The 17997-nt window shown below is 46.6% G+C and overlaps 1 protein-coding gene across 2 annotated transcripts in view; it reads left to right on the top strand.

Annotated features, from left to right (window-relative positions):
- The window catches only part of LOC117308665 (dihydropyrimidinase), a 234092-nt gene that overhangs the window by 127443 nt on the left and 88652 nt on the right, over nt 1-17997 (top strand). For both annotated transcript variants that reach the window (XR_012327301.1, XM_073794654.1), the window contains one exon: nt 16360-16525. The gene's annotated coding sequence lies outside the window, so the exon portion shown is untranslated. The remainder of the gene's footprint in view (nt 1-16359; nt 16526-17997) is intronic.

The raw sequence follows: 17997 nt of genomic DNA, 5'->3' as shown, positions 1-17997 counted from the left end.
ACAGCTTCTCCCATCAAGAAGTGAGAGAGGGCTTCCCTGGTGGCGCAGTGGTTGAGAGTCCGCCTGCCGATGCAGGGGACACGGGTTCGTGCCCCGGTCTGGGAGGATCCCACGTGCCGCGGAGCGGCTGGGCCCGTGAGCCATGGCCGCTGAGCCGGCGCGTCCGGAGCCTGTGGGGTTTATTTCTCCAGCCCTTGAATTTGGGATGGCCTTGTGACACCATCGGCCAATGGAATGTGGCAGAAGTAATAGTATGCCTGTCCCGAGTCTGTGATTCCCTCCTGCCTCTCTTGGAACCCTACTACTAACTTGTTGACAAGTCCAGGTATTTTAGCTTCTATTGCTGCTGTAGCAAATTTCCACAGACTTAGTGGCTTATAGAAACACATATTTATTCTCTCACAATTCTAGAGGTCAGAAGTCTAAAACTGGTCCAGAGGGCTGCAGAGGGCTGGAGGTTCTAGGGGAAAATCCATTTGATTGGGGAAAATCCATTTGATTGCCTTCTCCAGCTTCTAAAGGCCACCTCTATTCCTTGGCTTGTGGACTCTCCTCCATCTCAAAGAGAGCAATGTTGCATCTTCTTTTCTTTCTGACCTCTGCTTCCATCCTTATATCTTCTCTCATGACTCTGATCCTCCTGCCTCCCTCTTCAAAGGACCCCTGTGACTGTACTGGGGCCACCCAAGGAATCCAGGATAATCTCTCCATCTCAAGGTCCTTAACTCAAGCACATATATAGAGTTCCTTTTACCATGAAAGGTAACATAGTCATAGGTTCTGGGCATTAGGACATGGACATCTTTGGCTGGGGCTAGGGGGGGTGGGGTCATTCATCCTGTCATACCGGGTTGGGCTGCTGAATGACAAGAGGAACATGACCAGTCTATTCCATCAACTCAGCCAATAGCCAGTCAACTGCCATATATGTGAAATAGGGCATCCTAGACCAGCCGGTCCCCAGCCACCAGCTGATCACAGATACTTGAGCAATAAGAAACGCTTATTCACTTTGAGCCCCTGAATTATGTGCTGCTTTTTTTGCACAGTGATTGTTCACTGATAAAAGCAGCAATCCTGTGCCATGGGTCTGATTAACTGAAACAGACCTTAGGTTGATGGACAGGCTGAAATTTCAATGAACTGCATTATATAAGATCACTTTCTGACAGTCATCTATTTTCTTGTGCTCTAAGTTTACAGACAAGAAAGCAAACCAAAGGCATCCAAACTTAAACGTGGCATTGGACTGAGGCCATTGTATTCAGCTCTGTAACCATTGTGCCTTCCCTCCCTCGTTCCTAACCTCTGAGTGCAGTTCTCTCCTGAGAATCTTACAAGGAAAATGAGAATAATCTGTCACCGAGTTAATCATCTTTTCTTTTTTCCTGGATCTAAAATGAAGGTGCTGTGGGGCTGCTACTGCCCTGTCAGTCATGCAGATTTAGGCGTGTGATGCACTCAGAGAGCCTTGGGTTCATTTGGGATGATACAAAATAAATTTGAGCTATCTTAATTGACATGAAAATATCTAATGAGCATTATACCTTATGTATGGAATTTTAACGAAGACATTGATCAGTTTTTAAACACTCAAATAAATCCCTTCTCACATCAAATATTTTGGGGCTGGATTTATGGAGTAGCTTAATACCGTTTGAGCCAGTGAATTACACTGGTAATGTGAGAAAGGTATCCAGTCACTGGCGGGAGGGCATGAACTGAGCAAGCTGAAGGGAAGAAATGGCTCTCTTTTCGGGTTCGGGCGGAATGGGGTTAATGTAGGACAGAAATGAGATGGGGAAATAGGCAGGTTAGGAACAAACCTGTGGAAATGTCTTCAGCAATAATATAGAGGGCTTGCAGCTGCTGCACGTAATCTGAATGGGAAAGTTCAGTGCAGAGAAGAGATACGGGGAGACGTCGTGTTGAAGAAGGGTCATTACCATGTGGGACTGGCCTTATAGAAGATTCAAGATCCTCCCTAAGAAGGTGGTTTTACTCCATCCGGAGGAAAGGAAATTGGAAGAAATGGACTTTAGAATGGGGACCAGCAAAAGAACAGAGTTCTTTTTTCCTGCAAGCTTGCTTCCTTTCAGAACTGGAGGTTGATTTGGAGGTTGGCAGTACTCCTGTGCACCAACTCCACTCCTGTGCCTCTCTGAGCCCCAGGAATCACTGATAGCCCCTGTGCTCCTAAACTGTCCCCAGCCTTGCCAGTGTGAGTCAGCCCTGCTTCCTTTCCTGGGTCGGAGGACTTGATCAGTCAGCGGAGAGCAGGCAGACACTGGGCGGGACAGCCAGCACCACAGCAAACTGGGAGGTGCTGCCTCTCCTCCTAGGTGTGTCCCCATTTGCTTTCTTCGGTATGGCTTTGGATTTGACCCCAAACCATTATCTGAGTAATTGGTACACTAATAGATAATAATTGTCTATTATGTCCTAGGAGCACTTTATATGTAGCATCTCCCTGCATCCTCCCTAAAGCCTCTGGAGGTTGCTTTTCACACAGTGGACACTGGGGCTCAGGGTGCTTGCTGAAATGTGTCAGCGATCACACGGGGAGTAGGTGGCATAGCAGAATTCAGACCAGGTCTCCCTGCCCCCTGAGCCATGCCCAGATTCCACGGCTCTGCGTCATGTGACAGGGTGCTCAGCCCACTGTGTCTGCTGGAAACACATCACACTTTCTGCCAGTGACTGTTTAAGAGCTGATTTGTAGATCACAAACCCATTTCTATCTGCTCATTTCTTTTTGCATCAAAATAGTTTACCCTGTAAGAATGTTTCTCAAATCAGCAGATTTTTCTCTACAGCAAATCAAAAATCCCAGCTGTCTTATTTTTTTCTAATATCCTTTATGAGGTACCATGTTGCTTGCTTTCTAAAAAATTAATAATGCGTATTTTAGATTCATTTTTCCCTCCTTTTGCCTTCATCCTTGTACAGTGTGTTCTTTATAGAGAGATTTCTCTGCAAGTGAGAAACAGATTTATGGATACATTAAAATTTTGGCCTTCGGCAATAAAATCTAATAACAATTAAATAAGATATATTACTGCAATTTTGTCTTGTAAGAGGCACATATTTTCTTAACAAGCAAAAGATCTAATATTATTCCCCTTTGTTTTGGTGCTGAAAACAGCATGTCACCAAAAGACATCAAAACTTTCTGCAGCAAGAGGACCAAATGCCTTCTCTCCTATCTTATAGCTCAAGCCACAGAGGCGAGTTTGGACCACAAGCTCAGGGCTGGTGTTCCAGTCTGTTGAATGTGGCCTTGATTTTCTGTCGCTGTTGAATGTGGCCTTGATTTCTTCACCAATCTCTGTTCCTCATTTTCCCTACTTGAATAAAAGACCTGCCTGAGCTCCTTCCTGGTGAGGTTTAAGGAGGGAAGCTTTGGCAAGCACGGTAAGATGCCCTGGAGATAAGGTGCCTAGGAAATGCAACCCATTTCTTCTTGTTTCTTTGCTGCCACAGCAAATTGAGAATGTCCCTTCTCTGAAGCTCTTTAGGCAAGGCTTCAATGTCCCAACGATGAGAGGCTCAGAGGCAGGAGGTGGATTGCACCACCTTCCCAGCACTGATATTTGACGCGTTGCCTTTAGATGTCTGTTGATTGCTATCCTCTTGCTCCTGCAGAGGTGCAGTCATTCTGCTGAACTTTCTTTCTTCAGATGGCCCCAGTTCTTTCCTTTTAGAAAAATCAGGGAATCAGGATTTGGACAAGCTGGTTACTTATTCCTTTCTCAAAGACTTTTTCAGGCAGATACCCAGATTCTTAAATTTTACTTCTAGAGCTGGAAGAAATATTATAGGTCAGAGCTTCTTAAACTTGAGTATGTTATCACTGGGGGAGTCTTGTCAAAATGCAGATTTTGGTTTCAAAGCTCTAGACTGGCCCCTGAGAGTCTGCGTTCCTAACAAGTCCCAGGTGGTACTGAGGCTACTCGTCTGAGAACCAGGCACTGCGTAGCAATCTCTAGAATTCAGGACTGTCTGATAGCACTTTCAGCGGTGATGGAAACGTTCTGTATCTGTGCTGTTTAACATGGTCAGCACTAGCCTGATGTGACAATTGAGCACTTAGGGCTGGTGCAACTGAGGAGTTGAATTTTTAACTTTATTTAGTTTTAATTAATTTAAATTTAAACAGTCACATGTGGCTGGTGTCTATCTACTGAACAGCACAGTTCTAGATGAGCAACACCTGGCCGGCTGGTTTCCACAGATGAGGAAACGAAAATCCAAGGGGGCTACTGGGCTGGCCGAGGCTGTCCTGGACTAGAGGCAGAAGTGGGAGGGAGACCCCAGTTTTCTCCCACAATGTGACACATTTCCCATCACATCAACATCTCATTTCTGACTTTTCATGAAACCTGTTTTAAAATTCCTACCAGAGTTCCTAAGCAACGGAGTTAAAATTTCCCACATACCAAATTTGCCTTCAGGCATCATAAAATAAATAATTAGAAAAGTGGACAAGCAAAATAGTAATAATGATAGATAATAGTTACCAAGTTGTTACCAAGCGTCTGGCCACTGTTAACGGCATCCAAAATACATTATTCCTAATTTTCACAGTAGCTCTGTATGATTATATAGATATATTTTAGATGATGAAACTGAGGCTCAGAGAGGTTCAACTTGCCCAAAGTCACACAGCGAGTAAGTAGAAGAGCCAGGATTCTAACCCGTGTTTACGTGGCACTGAGGGTTCAGGATAGGCAAGTTTCTCAGACTCTCTTTACCATGATCCTCAAAGAGTAGCTTCTAAATTTGGTTGAAATGTATTCCCAGGATCCCAATCATACGCGAATCCTGAAATGCCATTCAACGCTCTAGGTATAAACTCTCCTTGCGTTGTCATGTGCATGGGGCGTCCTCCACCTCCTCTGTCAGCACAGCCTAACTGAACCCTCCAGAGCTGACTCTAGATCTCCATCGGTGTCAGGCCCGTCCTGGTCTGAGGTCTAGGCTGCAGGGCATTCGTTCTCAACTGAACCGTCTCATCCCAGGGGATGAGAGCAGCATTCAGTGTTGGTCCCCACCTTCTCTGCTGAGCTGGGGGTTAGGGTCGGGGCTTTCCCTTTGCTGGTAAATTAGGGCAGTGTGGGCAGCACTGAGCCTTTACACGCCTGCAGGGGTCAGACAGGCACTGTAAAGAGTGAAGAAAATCAGGAGGTACAGAGACTTCCTGGGGGGCAGGGGTGTGGGCAGTGGGTCCTGGGGGGCTGGGAGCCCATGTCCCAGCTGAAGTTGCAGGAGCAGTAGCTCCAGCCCAGCAGATTTTCTTCGAGGCTGTACACAGACCCAGTGTTGCCAGATTTTCTGATTTTTTTTTTTTTAAGAAAAGCCAGAAATCTAATTTTCTTTGGGTAGCATCGCTGATTAAAAAAAAAGGTTGGCTCAAGTTATTTTTAAATAGTCTGACACTGATTTTGGCTACTGGTTGCCAGTTTGCAACCCTTGGTGTTTGGGGAAATCCTCAAGTGACTTCCCCCTCTTCTCTCTGCCCGGCCGTCCTCCTCTCCTCCTTCTCCAGTCATCTGAGTTACCCTCTTTTTATTCCCTGGTACCTTTTAAAATCATGCTGTAGGCCAGAGTCCAGTCTCATGCATAAAGGTTTTTCTCTATGCCTTGGGAATATTTTTTCCCCAAAGATCTCTAGCTCTATTTTATTCCCTTCTCTTGCTCTCCTGGATTGAGCCCTTCCCTCTCTCTCCATCGCTTCTTCCAGCAGCAGCTGAAAGGCTCACCTGATCGCTTTAACCTGCAGTTTCTCTTTACGGTGCCTCCATTATCAACAATGTTTATCTCAACATCAGTGTCTCTCCAGGACCGTGTACCTGCTTTTTTGCTTTTATCAACGGCAATATCCCAAGAATAATTACCACTCTTCTGCCTTTATCCCTAAACTCTAGTTCGTGCCACAACCCGGGGCCAGGAAACCACAGCTGCAGTTCACAGGAGAATATCACCAAGGACCCAAATCTCTTTCACGGGATGAAAGGGATGTTTGTGTGGCTGGGTGGGAGGGGACAAGTTAAGGAACGGGGGCAGTGATGAGAAGCTCCTGGTCCAAGTCCGGAGCCAGGCAGAACTGTGCGGTCTGTGTATCCAGCCTGAGCCTACACATCTGCTTTCACGCAGAGCTGAGCTGTTGCCATGGGAAACAGAAGCGGCCAGGCTTCTCCATCAACCTGCGCACACCAGCAAACGCCGGCTGTGAGGTGCATACGCAGTGGATTTGATTGTTTTCCCCGGGGGGTATTAAACGTCAGTGGCAGCAGCAAAAGCCCTGGCACGGAGGACACAGGCTCCCAGCCCCCAGCCCCAGCCCCAGAGCCCTGTTCGCCCACTTTGTTGGGGAGTCAGGGCGATGAACATTCCTGTGTTGTCCTGTGATTCCTTTGAGCACAGATTAACTCTCAAGGTGCAAAGAACGCATCCTTGCTTCAGATAACAAGGCCCAGTCAGCAGCTGTGACAATAATAACTAGAGCCTCCAAAGTGGCCCACCCTGGGCGCCTTCAAGATTGAGGGGATATTGAAGAAGCACATCACCAGTGTCGCTCTGGCGCTGGCAGACAGAAACCCACAGGATCACAGCTTTTGCAGTTGCAGGAGAAACCAGTGCAGCCTTCTTTGGGGAAGGACCCAGAGGACAAGGAACTCAGTGCGGCCCTATTGCTCCCCTCCTTCCCCAAGTGGGTAGCACTCGCCTTGTCGGACATCCTGAGATTTCCAGTAAGTGAGACCAGCTCCTTCTGACCATGCTCCCCATGCAGAAGCCAATGGCTTATGCTCAACAAGCCCAGGTATAGTCTGCAGACACCCTGGGGAAAAATAAACCCGACTGCCGACGTTCTATCTCCGCTCCTCCAACCGGCTCTGCTAATCCCCTGTGGGAACCTTGTCTGAACACATCAGCCTCTCATTGACCTCAGGACTTGATGGGAATCTCATTTTAAAGGGAATTTGGAGAAAGGGCAGAGTGAGATAGAAAAAGACCACGGGGCAGGGAGACAGGAGACCTGGGGTCTGGCCTGCATGTGACCTTGGATAAGTCACTTCACCTCTGGGGACCACAGCTCCCTTGGGTCCTGCCAGCCCACAGTCTCTGAAATAAAGGCAAAGGAGAGTGGCTGAGCCCACTCTGGGCACTGGCATTTTGCAGAAGCCCAGCACCCGTAAGGGGGACAAAAGGAGGACAGAGCGTTTCTTGTCCTTTTCTCTTTTTCTTTCTTTCTTTTTTTAAAACTCTTGCAAACTTATAAATTGGTCGGGAACGCAGTGTTCTCTGAGCCTGCCAGAGTAGCTCGAGCAGCGCCAAGAGGTGAAATGAATTCCTCATAATTTTGTTTTCCTCGTTCTTGCCTTGGGAAAGCCAGTGAACGCCTTCCTCTCTGAAAGCACCCTTCACACAAGGAAGGAAAGATTAATGAAAGCTACTGGGTAAACAGAGGAGTGTCTACGGAACAATTCAGCCCAGCATGGCACTGTGTGTGAGGCCTGGCAGCCTTTCCGGGCCAGCCCTGCTCCTCTCTGTGACCCGAGGCCTGGCTAACAGATCAGTTCTTCAGAAGCCAGGGATGGCCCACGTCCACACAGCTGTTCTGTTAAGAAGATGCTCAGGCTGCAGTCCTCCCTGAGATGAGGGATTCAGATCCCTCAGACCCATGTTAACAGAGACTTTCTGAGATTTCTGTACATAGGTAAACTGTCGGGGATAGAGGCAGAGGTTTAAAGTTTCCTCTAGTCTCAACAGTTTATTCCAATTTACTAATACTTAATTTTTTCTTATTAAAAAAAGCAATTTCAAAATCAAGATTATTCTGAAAGTTTACTTACAGGCTCCTCTCAGGTTCTTCTCTGAGTGCAAAAAGGCCCTTCCCTAGGGCTCTAAGTGTTGATATAGAACAAGGAAAAAGGAACCAGAAGTGACAAGAGGGTCACATAGCCATGAATCAACCTCTTTAATTCCCCAGAGAAGTGACTAAGTCGTTTAATATTGACAAAGGGGATAACTGGTGCAAAGAAACGACATGTTCCTTTCTAATATTTTTCTCGGAATAGATGTTGCAGAAATCAATCCTAGAAAATAATGAAATAGGGTATTTTCAAACGTCAGAGAGTGAGTTACGAAAACTTGGGTGGTCTCTCGCCCTCTTCCTCTTCCTTCATTCATACTCCCCACCCCCATCCCTACCCCCAGAGGTGGGACCAAACGTTCACCATCTCCACTCCCAACCTCAGATGAAGAGACAAGTGGCATGAAGGAGCCACCTCTGCCTTGATGACTCAAGAGAGGCGTAGTAATCTGTGTCATGCGTCTCAATCTCTTTTTTTTTTTTTTGTAATATGTATTTATTTATTTGGCTGCACTGGGTCTTAGTTGTGGCACGCGGGATCTTTGTTGTGGCACACGGAATCTTTAGTTGCAGCATGCAGGCTCTTAGTTGCAGCATACGGGAACCTAGTCCCCCAGCCAGAGATCAAACCCAGGCCCCCTGCATTGGGAGCATGGAGTCTTAACCACTGGACCACCAGGGAAGTCCCACGCATCTCAATCTTGCTGGGACCTTCCATCTTAGAAATTTAGCTTCAAGTCAAGAGGACCTTGCGTGGTGGCAGGGAATTAGGAAAGCTCAAAACCCTTCCACAGAACTGCTCTTCACTTTTTGATTGGGACTGCAAGAGCTTTTATCTTAAAAATTCCACATTCCTGTAAATTGGTGCAGCCACTATGGAGAATAGTACGGAGGTTCCTTAAGAAACTAAAAATAGAGTTGCCACATGATCCTGCAATCCTACTCTCGGATAAATCTGGAGAAAAACATGGCCCGAAAGGATACTTGTACCCCAATATTCATCACAGCACTATTTACAATAGACAAGACGTGGAGGCAACATAAATGTCCATCGACAGATGAATGGATAAAGAGATGTGGTACATATATACAATGGAATATTACACCGCCATTAAAAAGAATGGAATAATGCCATTTGCAGCAACATGGATGGACCTAGAGATTGTCATACTGAGTGAAGTAAGTCAGACGGCAAAAGAGAAATATCATAATATACTGCTTATATGTGGAATTCTGAAAGAAAATGATGGAAATGAACGTATTTATAAAACAGAATCTGACTCACAGACTTAGAGAACGAACTAAAGGTTATCAGGGGGGAGGGAAGGGGGAGGGATAGTTAGGGAGTTTGAGTTTGATATGTACACACTGCTATATTTAAAATGGATAACAAACAAGGACCTACTGTATAGCACAGGGAACTCTGCTCAATAGTCTGTAACAACCTAATTGGGAAAAGAATTTGAAAAAGAATAGGTACATGAATATGTATAACTGAATCACTTTGTTGTACACCTGAAACTAACACAATATTGTTAATCAACTATACTCCAATAAAAATAAAAAGTTAAAAAAAAATTTCACACATTCCTGCCAAAATGCAAACATCCCTGAGAAGGGTCAGTGTAAAGTAAAATCTAAAACAAGTAACTGTATAGACGAGACACTGAAAACTCATGTCAAATGTGGTGAAGATACGCAAACATCTGATGTTTGGGAAACACAGCCATTCATTGATAAACAGTAGGGCTCCAGCAAATTTTGTGAGCAAATTAACATTACAAAAAAAATCAGCGAGCATCATTGGAGTGGGCTGGAGGGGAGTGAACGCAGGAACAGGGAGCCGAGTTAGGAGGTAGAACAGTGTATTAGTCAGGGTTCTCCAGAAAACCAGAAGCAATAGGGTGTGTGTGTGGAGAGAAAGAGGTTTATTTTAAGGAACTGATTCACATGATTGATTGTAGAGGCAGCTCATCTAAAATCTGCGGGGTGGGCCGGCAGCTGGAGACCCAGGGAAGGGTTCATGTTGCAGCTGGAGTCCAAAGGTGGATTGCAGGTGGAATTCCCTCTTCCTCGGAGGACCTCAGTCTTTTTTCTCTTAAGGCCTTCAACTGATTGGACAGGGCCCACCCACATTTGAGAGGATAATCTGCTTTCCTCAAAGTCTGCTGACTTAAATGTTCATCTCATCTTAAATACACCTTCAGAGTAACGTCTAGGTTCATGTTTGACCAAATGGGTTCTGTGGCCTAGCCAAACTGACACAGAAAATGAACCGTCACAACCAGATTGAGTACTAGAAAGGAAAGACAAAGCATAGGGCTTGCTTTCTTTTGCTTGTTTGTCTGTTTAGGCTGTGAAGGGCGAATGGACAGAATTTGGTAGCTGGGGGAGAAAGAGGAAAGCAATCAGTGCTGATCAGAACTTTCCATCCTGCGAACAGGCAGGAACATGGGTCTGGCCTTAGGAGAGGACATGAGGTATAAAGGCAGAGAGCTGAGAATTAGCCCAACGTGTGCTTGCAGGGTAGCATCCAAGCATTTCTGCTGAATTGAGCTGCAAGCTGAAACTGTGAGATGGAAAGGATTTTCAGAGGGAGCCAGTGTGGAAGCAGAAGACTGAGGATCTCTGTTTGTTGCGTACCGGGCTGCAGGGTACCTTCCTGGCACTCAAAGGGCTGAGGCTGCTGCCGAGTCACTAAGCACATAGAACACATTCAGGAAAAGCATTAGGAGCACGGCTTCCCCCACTGAGGGGGAGAGGCGAGTGGTGGTGGGAAGAGAGGTATTCCAGACAGAGGAAACAGCACCTGCAAGCTTATGGAAACCAATGAGAGGGCTACAAAAATCTGGATGTGACTGAAGTATACGGGGCTAGGGACAAGCGGTCACAAGTGATGCAGGCAAGCCTGCCGGGGCCACATCTGTGACAACCCATCATGTCAGGGGGCTGATTTAGTCCAGAAGGTAACGAGAGCCCTTGAAGCAAGATGTTTTCATTCAAACAAGAAGGTCCAGAGTGCAGTGCGGTTGGCTGATTGGGTCATCGGAAGCAATGCTGGGGGTCCAAGACAGGGAAGAGTCAGGGAAGGAGAGTCGGAAGCAGGCTGGTGACCGTGAGGGCAGGAAAAAGAACAAAGTCCTGGAAATGGCCCTAGACTTTGGTGACCAGGAGGTCACTGGTGCTCTGGGAGGAGCCATTTCAGTAGAGGGGTGGGGGAAGGAACCAGGAGGAGGCGAGGCGCAAGCCAAAGGTTACTGTGTAGCTGTGTTGAGGACGGAAACGGAGAGGGGAAGGCAAGTCCTAGAGAGGCAGTGATCTTGGTTTTCGGAAGAACAGAGAAAACTTAACATATCAAGCTCACAAAGGAGATCAGATGAGGAGAAAAGGAAGAAACTGGTGAGGATGGTCTCAGCCCTCTTGGGGAAAGAGAAGAGGGGGCCTTCTGCTCAAAGAGAAGGGAAGGAGACAGAGGTTGCTGGGTCGAGGAGAGCAAATCTGGGAGCAGCTGCTGGAAGAAGTACTGGGATGGGGGGAGGACCCCAGACCCCAGGGCCCATCACGGGCAGCCAGGGGTTTGGAGAGCCGCCTGGCAATGCCCAAGCTGGGAGTGGGAGGAAATGGCCAATTGGGTTTAGACCTTAGAGACACCTAGAACTGGGTGCAGCTTAAGGCTGGGGGGCTGGGATGCAGGTGAATGAGATTCAGCTATTGCTGCAAGATTTCTTTCCGGTGCTTCCAGTGAACTTAGAGAATAGAAAAGCTATGCTCAGTGGAGAATCTCAACCCGATTCAGCTCAAATGTTCCTTAAAGACTCTGAGTCTGCAATTAGTGGGCTGGACTCTTTAGAGAGCGTCTGTACGCCGCAGATAAATGGCTTCAGAACAGCAATGGTCCTGATATGCAGGAACCATCCTGATTCCAATGCTAGGGCCTGCTGGCCACCAGCCAACTAAGACTGGGGCCCGAACTTCCAGGGCGTCTCTGGAATTCTGCCTGGGATGGCCGGCAAGGAAGAGTCAGTCACTGCTGCAATGACTGTACAATCCTGGGCCCAGGAGCATCTCCTGTTCTTTCTCCTGCTATCAGGAATCTCTGCCCCACAGAGGTGATTTTCGATCTGATGAGCCATGAAGCATGGATAATCTGAGGCTCACTTCAGACGCACGTGATTCATCCAGCCCAAAGATACCTCTGGAGAACTGAGATCGGGAGAGGGTGTTTTGTGAGGTTGCGGGGTCTGGCATTAACAAGGGAGGTCACTTTGTCCATTTAGTAGCTTTTAACCTCTTAAAAATTGTTGTAGTCTTCCCTGAACGACCTCTTCGAGACAATAAGTTCCATATGTTGAATGAACAGAGAATTCTGTCCCATGAGGCCAGCTGTGCCACCTCTGTTCTAAAACTCTCTCCTTTTAATTTCAGAGCGATATTCCCAGGTCTGTTTTTTCTGAGCTCATCCAAGTGATGTCCTTTGTCATTCTAGATCTTGATCATTTCTGCTGCTTCAGTACTGAAGTCTTCCAGTGTTTAGTACTCGCTTCTGTACTGACACCGCTCCTAGCCTAGCACCTCCCACCTCCCACCTTTGCCTTGTGTCCTCTCCGGGACCTCTTCTAGCTCCATCGGCTTTTCTTCCTATTCAAGTTCACTTTTTCAGGCATAACTGGGCTAGGTCCCGGGACTCCCCTAATGAAAGAGGAGTGGTTCTAGAAGCTCATGTCTGGCCGTTAAGACATGTGCCCGCATAAGGCAGTCTAGACAGAAGGACAATGAAGTTATATAGAAAGGCCTGTGGGAACCCCAGTGAGCATCACTGAACCCTCTGGGGTAGAGGGTGGAGGAAGGGAGCGCCAGAGAGAACAGAATTTTATAGATGGAACCATACAGGGGAGACACAGCCCAAAGATGGGAAGCATCTGTGTCCTCAGTAGCATCTGTAGCACCTGAACAAACCCTTGACCCCCCTCTGCCCCCAGAGCCCTGATAAGAGAGACAAAACATATTCAATGGTTCAAGCCAGTTTTTTAAAACGAAACATTACTTTTTAGAGCAGTATTAGGTTCGCAGCAAAGTTGAGCAGCCAGTACAGCGATTTCCCCCGTACACCTTGTCCCACATATGCACAAGCCACCCTCACCATCGACATCCCACACCAGAGCGGAACATTTGTCACCACTGATGAATCTACATTGACACGTCATAACCACCCAAAGTCCATAGGTTATATTACAAATCACTCTTGGTGTTGTAAATTCAATGGGTTTGGACAAATGTGTCCACCATTATAGTGGATACTCAGTCGGACAGAATAATTTCACTGCCTTAAAAATCCTCTGGGCTCTGCCTGTCGATCCTTCTCTCCCCACCAACCTTTGGCAACCACTGATCTTTTTATGGCCTCCATTGGTTTTGCCTTTTCCAGAATGTCATATAGTTGGAATAATAGAGCATGTAACCTTTTCAGATTGGCTTCTTTCACTTAGTGTTATGTATTTAAGTGTCTTCCATCTCTTTCCAAGATCAAGCCATTTTCAAGTACCACTTTATTAAGGTATAATTGACATACAACAAACTGTACATAATTTGATGAGTTTCAATGTCTGTGTACACCTGTGAGACCATCATCACAAGCAAGATAGTAAACATACCCACCCCTTCTGAAGTTTCCCTGTGCACCACTGTGACCCCTCCCTCTCTCCCCTCCCCACTCCACCCTATCCGCAGGCCACCACTGGTCTGCTTTCTGCCTCTATAGATTAGTTTGTATTTTCTAGAATTTTATAGATGGAACCATACAGTATGTAGTCTTTTTTTTTTTCCTTTGGTCTGTCTTTTTTCATGCAGTGTAATTATTCTGACATCTCTCCATGTTGTTGCAGATATCAATGGTTCATTCTTTTTTACTGCTGAGTAGCATTCCACTGTATGGATATACTACAATTAGTTTATCCAGAAACCTGTTGATGGACAGGTTGTTTCCACTTTGGGGCTATTAAAAATAAAACTGCTATAAACATTTGCATATAAGTCTTTGTATGGGCACATGCTTTCATTTCTTTGGGGACAATACCTAGGAGTGGTACGGCTGCATCATATGGTAGGTGTTTGCTTATCTTTCAAGTTTTCTAATGTGGTTGCACCCTTTTACATCCTCTCCAGCAGAGTGTGAGAGCTCCAGTGGCTTCATGTCTTCGTTAGCACTTGATATGGTCCGTCTTTTTAATTTAACCCACTCTAATAGGTGTGCAGTGGTGTATCAATGTAGTTTTAATTTGCATTTGTCTAGTGACTAATGATGTGGAGCGTCTTTTCGTACACTTATTTGCCATCCCTGTATCTTCTTTGGTGAAGTGCCCATACTTGTCTCTCATTCATTTTTAATACAACTGCCACAGTAACAATTTCTTTCTGTTGAAATATGTATCTTCTTTACAAAAAAAAAAAAAGCACATTCATTGTAGAAAATCACCCTTAACTTTACCATTCAAGATGATTCTCTGTTCATTTTATACATTTCAAATATTTTTCCAGTTTGTAACTTGCATGATAATTTCATTTATAGGTTTATTTTTAATATATAGAGGTTTTTACAAATGCTTTCACTCTGTCTTTGAAGCCATAATTATAAGATCTACTCTCCCCACAAGTTTTGTTTGCTTGGTATTCCTATTTAAATATTTAATCTAATATTTATTTGATAAGTTATAAACTGGGAACTCATATTAGTTTTCTATAGATGTAACAAATGGTCACAAACTTAGTGGCTTAAAACAACACAGATTTATTCCCTTATTATCCTGGAGGTCAGAAGTCTGCAATGGGTCTTAAGGGATTAAAATCAAGGGGTCAGTAGGGCTGTTTCTCTTTCTGGAGGTCCCAGAGAAGAATCTGTGTCCTTGCTTTTTGCAGCTTCTAGAGGCTGCCTACATTCTTTGGCTAGTAGACCCCTGGATCTTTATCTATTCCACTGTCTCTGAAAAGATACACAAGAAACAGATTAACTGTGGTTGCTCCTGAGGAGAGGAGGGAGACCTGGGCGGCTGAAAGACAAAGGTTGAGGTGGGGGACTTTTCACTGCATTCCTCTGGTATATTTTGAATTTTGAATTGCATGCACTACTGCCTATTCGAAAAATAAATAAAACCTCAACAGTAATAATAAAAATAGTCATTAACTATAAAATAATTTAATATATTGCATAATTTTACAAATATATTAAAGTTCTATATATAAAACAATATGTCAGTAACTTACTATAGTATTAATATTGGAAAAATAAGTAAACAATAAAGCAGATGGACTGCATTTGAAGCCAGTTACTAGCTGTGTGGTCTTGGACAAGTCACTTACCCTTTCTGAGCCTCTGTTTTGCTCTGAGCACAGTGACGTCTGTTACTGGGCAAATTAGAGTCAGGTGGATAGTGGGAGCAAGGGCTGGCACTGCGCACGCGCGGGGAGCTGGTGTCTGGGGTGTGGATCGGCTCTGGGAAGTGGGAGGTGCTGGGCAGAGGACTGGAGGGTAACAGAGCAGGGCCTTCGTGGGGAGGGTGAAGCAGCCTTGGGCCAGCAGTCCCTCCTCTGGGAAGCAGTCACTCTGGTTCCAAAGGCAACTCTAGCCCGAAAGCCTGCAGCGCTGGTCCCACAGTGGGACTTTCTTAGTCCCTGGCCTCTTCTTGGCCTCTTTCCTTTCAGCCACCAACAGGATAAACGCTTTGAGTTTATACGGCCCCAGACGCCTGCCCAGGCCGAGTCCCTGATTGCTTCCTGGCTGGGGCCGGAGGATAACTGAGAAGCCAGAAGGGCTGCCGAGGCCCCTTCCCCGCGGCCCAGTTACTCCTGAATTTCTCCTCCTTCCCGCAGTCGGGCGCCCCCTGCCGGCGCGCGGGCCGTCAGCGCCTTCCCGGCAGTTCTTTATTCTCCGGAAGGAGAGGAGTCAGGAATCAACTAGTGGGTCATGAGTTAGGGAAGTGGCTTCTTCCTTACCTCGTTTTGGTCGTGGGTAAAACTGAAGCACCAAAAGTTTGAGTCACAAGAGCAGGGCAGGGAGGCTGGGCTGCCGGGAAGTCCAGCCCCCGACCCACCGGGCTCAAGCTGCGCTGTCCTTTCACCTCCTAACCCACTTTTAAAAATCAAATTAGCTCACAGAGAGAACAAGCTAGTGATTACCGGGGCGGGGGACAAACTGGGGTGGGGTAGTGAGGGTAAGGTAGGCTCAAGGATGTATTGTACAACTCTGGGAATATAGCCAATATTCTGTAATAACTTTAAGTAGAAAGTAACATTTAAAACTGTATTAAAATTTTTTTTAATTAAAAAAATTAAATTCTGTAAAGGGAAATCAAAGATGGCTTGTTTTCATCTGGTCTCTGTAGTCCCCTCCCCCCAGCCCCATACAGTTGTTCAGTTGTAACCAACAGATTTATTTGTTCATAAATAAGCAGTGGGAAAATGGAAATGTCTTAATTCTTCCTTCTCTGTAGCATCCCTGACTCACTCAGACGGGCCTCCTGTAGCGCCTTGAAGAGAGCTAGATTTAGAAGAAATATTACTTCAGCTCTCAGGATGGCAAAAGATCTAGCCAGGAGGCAGAGACTCTGGAAAAGTGCTAATAAATTGTTACTGCCTGCTATTAAAAGGATCGATAAGGTAAGGCCAGAAATAACTGATGGGAGGGACTTGGGAAGTGGCACCTGGCGGCTCAGAACACCTCTGGCTGGGGCAGGACCCACCTTCTTCGGCAGAACCTTGGGCAGCTTCGTTCATTGCTTTGGAGATCAGTAGTTACTGATGCTGGTTATGAAGAATTAAATCAGATGTCATGTGGGGCAGTTCAGGTATCGGGGAAATTGCCTAATTTATGTCTGTAGCCTTGAAAATGCACCAACATACCTCTTCTGTGATTGTATTCGGGATGCTCTCATGGGACAGAATTGGGGTATGGGGTGCTGTTTCCTTGTGAGGCTTCCCCAGGACAGGAAGGAGCCCAGGTGTGCTGCTGGCTTCTGCACGCCTGCCCAGCTCGTGCATCTTGTTCCTTGAGACTTCCCTGCCTTTCTGTATGCAGGCAGCCCCCGGGGGAGGCAGTATGGGCCCCACAGCCAGACGGACACGTGGTGGGCCGGGCTCTCCTGTGGGACTAACCTTTCTTCCAGTCAGCACACCTCCCAAGATCCAAGAGGACCAATCCATGCATCCAACAGCCTGAACTTTTTTTTTTTTTTTTTTTTTTGGTGATGTGTGGGCCTCTTACTGTCGTGGCCTCTCCTGTTGCGGAGCACAGGCTCCGGACGCGCAGGCTCAGCAGCCATGGCTCACGGGCCCAGCTGCTCTGCGGCATGTGGGATCTTCCCGGACCGGGGCACAAACCCGTGTCCCCTGCATCGGCAGGCAGACTCTCAACCACTGTGCCACCAGGGAAGCCCTAACAGCCTGATCTTTCAGTCACACACATCTCTGTCCATCTGCTCACTTTTTTTCCTGGTCAACTGTGCCAGCAGAGAGGCCTGTGGTGGGATTCCAAAGTGCCCCAGGAGGCTTGTTAGCTGGAAGTCCTGCCTGTCCACCTCCTCCAATTCTTGCATAGAACTCCCAATCTTTAGAACCTCCAGAATGCCTTGAGCAGACCACATGTTTCTACCGACCATCCTCCCAACACAGAGAAGTGTTTGCAGTCTCAAGGATCAGCGCTGGGAATCAGCTGTCCCTGCAAAGAGCAAGACCATGAAACAACGGGATATGAATGAGGTGCAAAGTGAGGGACTGGGTCTATGGAGGGTGGCTGGGCAGGAAACTCCAGAATCTGGAAGTTGCCTGAGGATGTACGAAAAGGCAAAATAGGCCAGTTATGTGTGGCGCCCTTGCTATCTCCTCTTCACTTTCTTTTGCACATGCCCTTCAATGCTTAGCTCTTCTGCTCAGGGAAGCTCTGGATTTTGTTGCTACCTCTTACCGGAGGCGGCCAGGTTCAAGGCCATTCCTTTCCCTTTCTCCCAAACAAGCGCAGCCTGCTTTCAGCAGGAGCCCAAGCTCACCAGCAGCCTGGGTGTCATGGGCTTACTGGGAAACCGTTTCACAGGCATCTGAGGAACACTGTGCACAGTGGCCTGGGCTGCCCACAT

Source organism: Tursiops truncatus, chromosome 17 (genome assembly GCF_011762595.2).
Source record: "Tursiops truncatus isolate mTurTru1 chromosome 17, mTurTru1.mat.Y, whole genome shotgun sequence".
In the NCBI taxonomy this organism is placed as follows: Eukaryota; Metazoa; Chordata; class Mammalia; order Artiodactyla; family Delphinidae; genus Tursiops; species Tursiops truncatus.
Note: the sequence above shows the minus strand (reverse complement) of the source record. Positions and strands in the feature narration are given on the sequence as shown.